General features: G+C 45.5%; 1 protein-coding gene and 1 long non-coding RNA gene across 7 annotated transcripts in view; both read left to right on the forward strand.

The window, feature by feature from the left end:
• Positions 1–10,843, forward strand: part of KCND3 (potassium voltage-gated channel subfamily D member 3) — a 131,267-nt gene that overhangs the window by 28,238 nt on the left and 92,186 nt on the right. The window lies entirely within an intron of this gene.
• LOC113973317 overlaps positions 9,891–10,843 on the forward strand; it is a 1,255-nt gene continuing 302 nt past the window's right edge. Inside the window, exon 1 of the long non-coding RNA XR_003536189.1 lies at positions 9,891–9,950. This is a non-coding gene — a long non-coding RNA (uncharacterized LOC113973317). The remainder of the gene's footprint in view (positions 9,951–10,843) is intronic.

Consider the following 10,843-nt stretch of genomic DNA (forward strand, 5'->3'; position numbering starts at 1 on the left):
GGACGGTGGGTTCAAGAGCACCACAGTCAGAGAAAAACCACAGACTGATGTGAGCAGAGCTGGAAAACACAGCGAGAAGGGCAACTACAAAAACACAGCTTTCCATGGGCTTTAACTCCCAACGTGCTACATTTATCTTTTATGGTGATTAAAGCTCAGCAAAGTCATTAATACTGAGACTTCCCGCCCTGTATCATGTTAAAAAATAGACTTTTTTACTTGTTTAAGGAAAATAATCCCCTTTTCCCCTTCTAGACCTGCTTTCATAGGGGAAATGCAGTGCTGAAAGTGCTGTGAGGGAGTCCCTTTGTATGTGGCTAATCAACAATTTAATGAGTACTGTAGAATACAACTTATAGGGATAAACAAAGGCTGTTATTTGCAGAAATCCCACAAGTTCATGATGGGATGTATCAAAGCAGCTGGTGGGGGGTGTTCCACAGCATCACCCCGTGGGCTGCAAAGGTGGGGATGAAGGGAGTGATATTTTCCCCACCCATACCTTGGCAAAGCCAGGGACACAGGGACACAGGGACACAGGACAGCCCGACTGGACAAACTGCCAGCAGGACTGTTACTCCTCCAGCCCATTTCCTGACTCCAGCTGCCAAAAAAACCCCCTAAAAACTACCCTTGGGAAAAATCCTTTTGAAACACTGAAGTATTTTTGAGGATGATGTGAACTTCTACTTTCTCAATTTTTAAACTAGGATTATGTCATGTAATATCCTTAAAGATATTCCCCAGGGCCAGTCACTTTTACAGTGAATAATATCTAATCACCCATTTCTTCCCATATAATATACTACTGCCTTCTAAATTTGTCAATCTAATTAGCTCTTTCCCCTAACACTGGGTATGATTAAATCTGTATTAAAACTTTCTGTGCAGCACAAGAGCAGACACACCTGAGCATTTTCTAAATTTAGCAGAGGACAATATTTAATGGGTTATTTTTAATGGATGCTGGAATTGCTGCATAAATGAATTCTGATTTGAAGTTCCTCAGCCTCCTTATTTTTTTTCCCCTCAACTCCCTCCAATTGTATATCAAGCAGATTAGAAAGAATAATGGGGAAACCTACCTGGTACCATCCATCAAGGATCTTTCAGAACTAAATTAACAATGAGCACTTTATGCAAAAAGAGGAGGAAGGAACTGGGTTTCTTTATACTTCAGCTTCATCATTCTATGAGACGTGTCAGACTGGAGACATTTGGACTCATCCCGCGGTTTCCATGTGCTTTAAACAGGGCTGGGAACAATTCCTGAGGATTTCCACAGCTTGCACATAACTTTGATCTGAATTTTAGGAAGGTTTGCACGTATTTGGGGTAGTTAAAATGCCTGTTTGTGTGTTGTGGAGAAACGACCCCGATCCCCGGGAGATGCTGCGATTTTCCCTGAAGCTCCAGGCTCGGGAAGCAGAACTCAGGGGTGACCTGAGTGGGGCAGGAGGAGCACAGCAGATGTTCCCCAGGGTGGAAATCTCCTGTTAAAGCCACAGCTGGGCTGTCCCAGCCCCCGGGAGCAGCAGTGACTCAGGGCTGGTTCCTGAGCTGAGCAGGGAGTTTTAAAATTGCTCAGCACAAGTGGCGACTAAAGAGGCAAAGCAGGAGGGATGGGAGACCTGACAACACCAGCTCCAGGGGAAAAACGGCTGAAAATCTGTAATGGGATCTCTTCCAAATCCTTTCACTGCCATTCATTAGTCAGGTAGCTGGGAAACCATCAGGTGCTGCTGGGGGCTCTCGAGTGCCTTCAGAAAAACCCACAAAAGCCTTTGTGTGCCTCTAATCTGAATAGTTTCTGGTGCCACTGCAGGGATTTATCTAAATTGTGTTGTGGGGATTGAAAGTTGGTTCTTGGCCCATTTAACTCTACAGCCACCTCTTTCATTAGAGTCCACTGGCAGAAAGATAACCAGTGCATCTTCATAAATGACAGAGACATCCACAGCAGGAGACAATAAGGTTGTTTCTTACAGAGGATTTGAATTACTTCAATTATCGTGTCTGAAGCCTCCCATTCAGGGAAGGGTGAGGTTTGGGATTACTTTAGAGCAATCAATTGTGCCTGATTGGTTATATTCAATAAAACTAGATGGGAGAATCTCTTTTTTTTTTTTTCTTTCTGTTCCCTTCAGGCTGTACAAGCTCCAAGACTTGTAAAACCTCCGTGCCCCCTTCAGGGCTGTCACTTGAACAAAACAAAGGCACGAGCTGGAGAAAGGAGAAACTAATAATATTCTTGGGTGTATTTAGGCTGCTTGTTGCTGAAAGAACAGTTTGTCCTCACGTGTCAGCTGCTGAATTCAAAGAGCTGGGGGAGGCAGGTCAGGCTGTCACCCTCCCTGGGCAGGGGAAGGAGTTGAGGCTCATGATGGAAAGGGATCCAGGAGAGGGAATCACTTCTGCTCATGTTACAAAGGCAAAAGGAAAGGTGTCCAAGGCCAGGTTGGACAGGGCTTGCAGCAACCTGCTCTAGTAGAAGGTGTCTCCCTGCTCATCACCATATGAGAAGTAAAAATACAATTTTTTATAGGCCTATTGGGAAGTTGTAAGATATCCAAGTTCCAAAATACTGGGCTTGAGTGTCAGGGTCTTTTTTGGCCAGATCAGGGAAATGCAAGAGTTCTTAAAATCATTTGGGGCCGTTTTTGTACAAAAGGGGTTCTTCTCTCTCTTTGAGAGCAAAGGAAAATCCATCATCCTTGACAGGGGATGCCTTGCAGCCAATCAGAATAAAAGGAAAGCCCCTTTTGAGAGAAAAGAAACCTTTTTTAGGTAAAAATGAATCTATTGAACTTATCTGAAAAAGGGTGGGATTTTGTAAAACTATAAAATGAATGAGAGGTAAAGCCAAGGGGTCTTTGTCCCCAAAAACTTGGTGGGGGAAGGACCCGAATAAATCCTTCTTTGTTCCCTGAGTTTATGCAATGTTTCTGAAATTAAAAGAGGGATTTTTCCCACGACAGGGAGATGGAATGAGGTGAGCTTTAAGGTCCTTTCCAACCCAAACCATTCCATGATTCCATGACTGTGCAAGGCTCAGTCTGGCTCCCAGAAGTAGAGCAGGAAGGTGCCATGAAGCCACCCCTGAGCAAGTGGCAGATCCATTCCCAGGGTGGATTGACTCTGCTGAAGTTTAACCTCCAAACAGATGAAGTTCTCACCACTAATTAAAACACACTTATTCCTCTCTCTTCTCTCTCCAGTCAATAAGATAAACACAGGCCAGGGGAACACAAAGAACGGGCTTGGTGAGTTGTGGAGCCTCAAAGGTGCTTTTCCAGCATTAGATAACAAACACAAAAGCTGAGCTGGGGCTTTTTTTGTTTTTATTTCTGGATAAATACGTGTTCCTCTGGTGTTACTTTTGGCATGGAAGAAAAGAAAAATGTTTCTGCCTAAACAGAATGGCCAGAGGGTTTAAAGCAGATCCTCATTAAAAGATTTGTAATCCTGCCCCTGGAAGGCATGCAGAAAAATGGCTATGCCTCTAAAAACTACAATACATTCTTTTTTTTTTACATAATCCACTCCTGTTTAGCCAGACCTCCAACTTACATTGAATTTGAAGCATAGATATGAGTTCAGAGGGATTTAAAATTCTACCTTGAATAGAAACTCTTTACTGACTTGAGGCCATAGCTATGAATTTACTCTCATCTCCAGGACTTGTGGCTGACATTAAAAACTCCACCAAATCTCTGAACTTCTTACTGGCTCCAGGCTTATTAAACTTCCTAAAAATTTTCCCTATGAAAATATGATTTTTTTCCTTCATTTCCACCTCTGATCAAAGTTGTAACACCTAAGCCAGAACATCCCTTTAAACTAAACCCAGATAATATTTTCAGGCGTGGTTCTCTATCACCCCTAAAATCTCTTTGGGGCAGGCAGGAGAGTTGTTCTTTTGGAGCCAAAAGTGGCCTTTTGGAAACTGTGGTTGCCCTGTTTGTGAGAACAAGGCACCAACTCACTCCAGGCTGAATCACCCAGCACATATTTCACTTTGGGGGGTGTTTATATCCTGCTGCCTTTGGCAAAGCACCTCTCTAAGGTTGGGATACAAACTGGTTCAAGCACCAGCTTTGCTGTGCTTTGGTCTCCAGCTTAGCCCTTCCCTGCTAAGCTTCCAAGGCCTCTTCCAAGAGCCAGACAGAGCAAGTTTCAGGAAGTAATATCATGGACTCCCCAAGGAAATTAAAGTGGTTGTGTTGGAGCCAGTTCCTGCAATGGAGAATGGAAGAGGCTGCATTACCAGTGAAGTATAAGATATTGTGAAATAGGGCTGTGCTTTTGCAGCTCATGCCCAGGCTGAAGCTCTGTCGTGTCTCAGGGTAACCTCCCAGCCTGCTCCTACGTTTGCTTTGCAAAGAAAAGGAGGCCATAAAAAAAAAAATCACGAAAAAGGCTTTTTTTTTAAATTTCTCTTTACTTAAGTGTCACCTGAAGGTTTAAATTTAGTAATTAAAAGTCCCTCTATGCTCCTGCGTGAATTTTTAAATATAGCCATTAAAAAAATCAAATAAACCCTTAGCATGATCCACCTTACATAACTTCCTCCACAATTTAAAAATAACCTGTACAACTTTCTAGTACTCCGTGTGCATCACAGCAATTAGAGAGAGGCAGGTAGTGCAGAGCTCATCTCTCACCCCATCCCTCACCCACAGCTTCCTTCACAAGAGCCTTGGAGTACAAGGTGCCCACAGTGGAAGGGGTAACACAGCTTCCTGTGAGAGACCCACCCCAAAACTCAGCTGGGAATCCCTCCCTCACCCCTGCCCGTGGAGCTGAGGTTGCTCCTCATCCCATCATCTGACAGCCCCCAGGGCTTGGGGCTTGGCCAGGAGGCAGCTGCAGCTGCACATCTGGATGGTGGGCATCTGGTTGTCCTCCTGCACGTGGAGTTTCCCTATTTCCTGCAGGCACATTCATGTTTTTGAAGGAGCTGTTTGTGTCTGGAGCTAAAAGGAGCAGAGCTCTGCATCGTAGCCTGGCTCCTGCCTAAGTGAATTACTAGAGAATCCTTAATCTCCTGTTATTCTGGTCCAATAAATATTAAAGTCAGGGGGAAAAAAGCTCATTAAAAGCCCCAAGAGTATAAATACAAAACGGAGCTGTCTCTGTGTTGGTGCTGAAATCACACAAGGCATTAATAGCTCTCTGTAAAACCCTCCCTGTCCCCATCTCCACAACTCTCCAGCTGAACCCTCTGCTGAGGGCTCTTCTGGTCCAGATAAAGTTCCTGAGAAATTCTCAGGAGCAGCCAAAAAAAAAAAATACAACCAAAAAACCCCCCCAAAAAAACCCTGGAAGCCTCTGAAAACTGCAGAGTGGAAAGAAATGACCACGTGAGAATGATAAATGCATTGGAAAATAAGGAGAGCGAGGATATAGATCAACAGGGGTCCATAAATCATGGGCGTGCATGATGAATCTGTTATGCCAGCTCTGCCTGTTGAACTGTTAAAGCCATGCTAAAATATGATTGAGGCACGTGTGAGAAACTCCAGGCAAGTCTCCCAGGCCTCCATCCCTGTCTGGAGTAAATGATTACAGCTGCACTCACCTAAGTTTACATTAAATTAGGATCCAGCCAGTTTTAGCTGAAGAGAGAATTATTACTGAGCATACATCAGGCACAGCATCATTAGGGAGCTGGGCATGCATTTATTCTCTGTTTCCCAACTGTATTCCATCCCAAGTTTATCCACTACTTCCAGCTTTCTTCTCCTAAACATACACACACCTGCTCTGGGCGTGCAGGAAAAATCCAGGTGAGCTTCGTGTCAGTGAACCAAACAGGGGCAGGACACAGCAGCAGGTAAAGGAGAGGGGCAGGGCACGAGTGGAAGGGGTCAGGAACTTGAGATCCCCCCAGGGGGGAGGAAGAGCATCCCTTGGTGACCCCACAGCCCTGCTCCAGCTGCTGGAGCTGATTCCAGGCATGTTTTCCCATGAGGATCCAGCTTGGATGAGCCCAGCCTGCCCTGGGCACTGTTGTCCTGCTCCAGCTGCTGGAGCTGACTCCAGGCATGTTTTTTTTTCCATGAGGATCCAGGCTGGATAAGCCCAGGGAGCCCTGTGTGCCCTGGGCAGCCCCACTGCCCTGCTCTGGCTGCTGGAATGGCTCCATGGATGTTTTCCCATGAGGATCCAGGTGGGATGAGCCCTCTGAGCCCAGCCTGCCCTGGGCACCACTGCCCTGCTCCAGCTGCAGGAGCTGACTCCATGCACGTTTTCCCAGGTTGGACAAGCCTCCTGACCCTAATCTGCCCTGGGCAGCCCCACTGCCCTGCTCCAGCTGCTGGAGGTGAGTCCATGTGTGTTTTCCCATGAGGATCCAGGTGGGATGAGCCTTGTGCCGCTGCCTTCCATCCCCATGCTGGTTTGCTGTGTCATTGCAGAGCTATTTATAGACTCAGGGTTGTATCCAGGGAACTGGAGGATGTTGACTAGTGTTCATCTATGAATAAAACATGGATATTTTCCTGGCTCGAGGAGCTGAGAGCTGCTTTGGATTTAATGTTTTACTCTGATGGGGCTCAGCTGCTGAGCCAGTTCCTTCTGCTTCACACACAAGGGAGGGAGTTGAGACTTGGACTGAGAGAAAACATTGCAAACACTTGGTCAGGATGTCCCTTTCCATCAATATTATGGGGGGAAAAATGAAAAAAACTTCAGTAAATCTGCTTTTTATGCGGGTAGTTTCCTTTTCTCCAATTTTTCTCTCCCCTGAGGTCGTAAGATCAACTTCTCAACCGAGCACCAAACATTTCATTCTGAAGTTTCTTTGCATAATACAGGCTTGGAAATCTTTGCCCATCTGTAACTGTAAATGGAATTTAAACAGAAGGCATGCCCATGTTTTTTCCTCATATTGCACAAGAGGGAACATTCCTTACTTCCTTTTCCTGATGCTCAGCTGGAGCTGCCCAGTCTGCCCTGAATTTGGACCACTTGGATGAAATCCAACATCACCAAAAGCCTTCAGTGGCCATGGAAGTCTAGTGGGGGCCAGACCTGTGGAATAACAAAGGCAGACAGGCCAAAAACACCCTTGCAAAGGTTGAGACTCCTCTTTTAGAAACATATTCCTGGGCAGAGGGCAAGACCTGCTCTTACTGATGTGTCTTTACACTGTTCTGGCTTTGTAGAGGGAAAGAAGGAGCCTCAAAGCAATGATTTATTCCTCCCTACCACCTTTCACCCCTCAGCCGAGCGAAGGGAAGGGAGGAAGGTGATGGATTTTTAGCTTTATTCAGCCAAGCTGAGGAAGCCAGAGCAGTGCAGGCTCTGCAGCACAGCACAGCACGTGGCTTTTTAGTGGGCTAAAGGGATCTAAACTGAGCTCTTGTGCTGCTGCAGCCAGGATATTCCTGGTGCATCCCAGCTTGCCAGCACCAAACCTGCACTGCAAGGAATCCACCACAGGTCTGTCCACAACATCTGCAAGAGAGAGCTCTGGAGTGTAACCAGCTACTCATGGAATGGGCCAAATGTTTTTTTTTGAGTGGTTTTTGTTTTCTGTTTAAATCACCATTTCTTGCACCTCCTTATAGGCACACATTTGTTAGGCAGCATCAGAGCTGACAGACACTGTAATACTGTAGATTTAAATCAGATATATGGGAAAAATCCTTCCCTGTGAGGGTGGGGAGGCCCTGGCACAGGTTACCCAGAGAAGCTGTGGCTGCCCCATCCCTGGAAGTGTCCAAGGCCAGGTTGGACAGGGCTTGGAGCAGCCTGGGCTGGTGGAAGGTGCCCCTGTCCATGGCAGGGTTTGGATCAAGATGAGCTTTAAGGTCCCTTTCCAACCCAAACCATTCTGAGATTCTATAGAGTTAAGGGCATTAAACCAATAATTTATCAAGGAATTCTACACCAAATCCATGGACAGATAAACTGAGAGAATCAAGGAATTCTACACCAAATCCGTGGATAGATAAACTGAGAGAATGAGCAGGAGATTCACCATCTCTCAGGCACTTCATCTCCTTTTGCTGATCAATACAAATACGCCTCCTGTTACCTGCAAGTCACCACATCTGACCCAATCTGTCTCTCTCTGCCTGTTGAAAAATTAATGCCAAGTTTTCCACGGTGACAACTGAGATGTGAAATGACAAAAGGAAGGTCAGTTTGATGGATATATTTCTCCATACACTTTTGAAGTAGGTCAGGTTATATAGGACTTGGCATCGCTCTCAAAGTAATCATAACTGGAATTAAATTTAGATTTCAATAACGAAGGCACTTCAAAAAGTCAAAACTCCAGGCCTGGTTTTTTCTGGTCCCTCTTTGCTTCCTGCAAGAGCCACCTCAGGGCTCCAGAGTCCCCTCAAAGGGTTGATAACAGACAGATAATGCCCATTCACCCAAGAGAGCAGTTTATTTTTTGCCATTATTTTTGTCAGCCTCCTTGGACAAATCGCCCCATTTATGTACAGCACTTCCATGGCAGCTTTCACTGTCAAATTGCACTTTATGTATAACAAACATAACCTTCCAGCTGCCTCTGCAAGGTGAATAAATACCAGCAGCCTCTGCTGCTGCAGCCTAGGATGTGCAGAATGGGAATTTGAGCTGAACTGCCCAGATGTGCTCGAGAATGACACGACCAGCACAGAGAGAGCTCAGTTTCTCCTGATATTTAAACCTATATTACTGAGAAAACTTTCCTTTCAGGTTCAAAAAAGCTTAGGTTTAATATATACCTGTCGTGGCTTACTAGGCTCGAGTTGGATTCACAAGAAAAATAACAAAACAGTGCAAGAAGTTTGTGTTTCTCAGTGTTTCAATCCACCCTACAATAGAAACCCTGCAAGAAGAGAGCCTGACCTAACAAGATTACACAGGTTACTATTTTTAAAGCCAACTACACTGAGGAAGAACAGAAAGAAAAGCCCATTACTGGGTGATAAATAAAATAAAACTCATTTTCCAATGCATTCTGTAAATCAGAACACTAAAAAGAACCTCCAAGGCTGTATTAAAGCCGAGAAAAACGTAACGTGAAATCAATGTTAAAGGCCATCTCAGCATCCTTTTATCTAACCAAAATTGTAAACACACTGCTGCATTCCCAAAGCACCAAAAATCCATTTACACTTTGCATACTTGAAAAGAGGTCTAATGCATTTTGAAAACCTCAGACTTAACTGCGTGTTTCTGCCATTTAATACAACGAGGCTTAATAAGATTTGCAGGAGGCACAAAAAGGGGAAAATCGAGCCCTAAAGATGAACACACACACACATTTCAGGTTCCCAGCAGAGAGAGGCAAAACCCCAGTGATGGGGAAAATGTGACAGCAGGAGGGATCAAAGCAGGATAAGGGATGACCAGGAAACACAGGGATATTTGGGAAGCACAGACTCAGCACTCAACTCCTTGCAATAGTTCTCTGAGCAATTAGCAGATGATTTGTAGCAGTTGCAGAGAGCCAGTTTTCAAACCCAGTTCCCACAAGGACGTGATTTTTTGTGGATAACTGAATTCCAGAGCTACACAGGTCGTTTTAGCTTTGGGCAGCACAACCAAACAGACAAACTGTGCAGGAAAAGGTGGCTTGGGCTGCACAGGTTGGTGCTGCTCCAGTCAGGAACACAGGGACAACCTCCCTGGAGAGGCTGGTCCATCCTCAGGGTACTTACATCTCTCCATCCTGCTCTGGTCACTACTCAACAGCATGGCAGCACTTCTAGCTGACAGGCACAAGTTTAAATTTCTGAATAGAGCAAGAGAAAACCCTGAAACCACACAGAGGTGAGCTTAGAAAGACGGGTCTGAAGACATCTAAGACTTGGAGCTGTTTGAAGTCATCCCTGTAACCAGCCATCCACCATCCATGGACTTATCCCTCACAATTACCCAGCGGGTTTTGATCTCTCCACTGACATCTGGGTGTCCTGCAAAGGCTGCAGAAGCACTGAACAGTGAGTTTGTGGTCTTAAAACCCTCCTTAAACTCTCTGCCCTGGTCCCAGCACTTAAACTCCCACAGCCTCTTGAAGCCCACGATGCCGAAGCATAAACTCAGGCAATATTTTTCCCTCTGCTTAGAATTAGACAGGCAGACATCAAGCTTGGTTTAAAGTGGTGTACACACAGCAGAAAGCTGAGAGCTTATCCACAAGTGGTCCAAGGCATGGCACAAACTCAAATGACTCAACACAACAGATGCTCTTTATACCTGTCTGACTTTCTGTACAACGTGTGCTTTGATCCAAAAGCTTTTATGGCAACACTTGAGCCACAGATCACTGGAGTAAACAGAGCCCTGTTGACTCCAGAAAGCCCTGGATCAGAGGGAGGAACTGAGCATCAGGTCTGGAGTCAGGAATGTAAAATGCACACACTCGAAATTAAAAATATGCCTCCTGTGCAGTCACCCTGATAAGTTATGTTAATTCTCCCCCTCAAAAATGCCTTTTAGCGTTGGGAACACAGGGTCACCCCAGGAAAGCCCTGCTCATGGCTTTGACCCCCTCTGGACATCACATGTTGCCAAGACAACCCACAAAGAAGGAGCCCTGCTCTGGCTGCATCAGTGGCCTGAGGGAAGGGGTTGAGCAGGCTGGGAGCAGATTTCCATGGAAAAATCAGACAGTGACTTCGGAGGGGGTGATGAAATCCCCAGGGATAACATTTGTCCTTTTTTCCCATTACTGCAACATGCCAAATTCCCTGGTTCTGACACGAAGTTCTGTGCTGTGCAAATAAATCCAGAAAAACCTGGGATCCCCGCTGCAAACTGCCCTGAACTGTGCAAATAAACCCAGAAAAACCTGGGATCCCTGCTGCAAACTGCCCTGAACTGTGCAAATAAA

The sequence above is a fragment of the Neopelma chrysocephalum genome, unplaced genomic scaffold (genome assembly GCF_003984885.1).
Source record: "Neopelma chrysocephalum unplaced genomic scaffold, ASM398488v2 Primary Assembly neopelma1_100, whole genome shotgun sequence".
Lineage (NCBI taxonomy): Eukaryota > Metazoa > Chordata > Aves > Passeriformes > Pipridae > Neopelma > Neopelma chrysocephalum.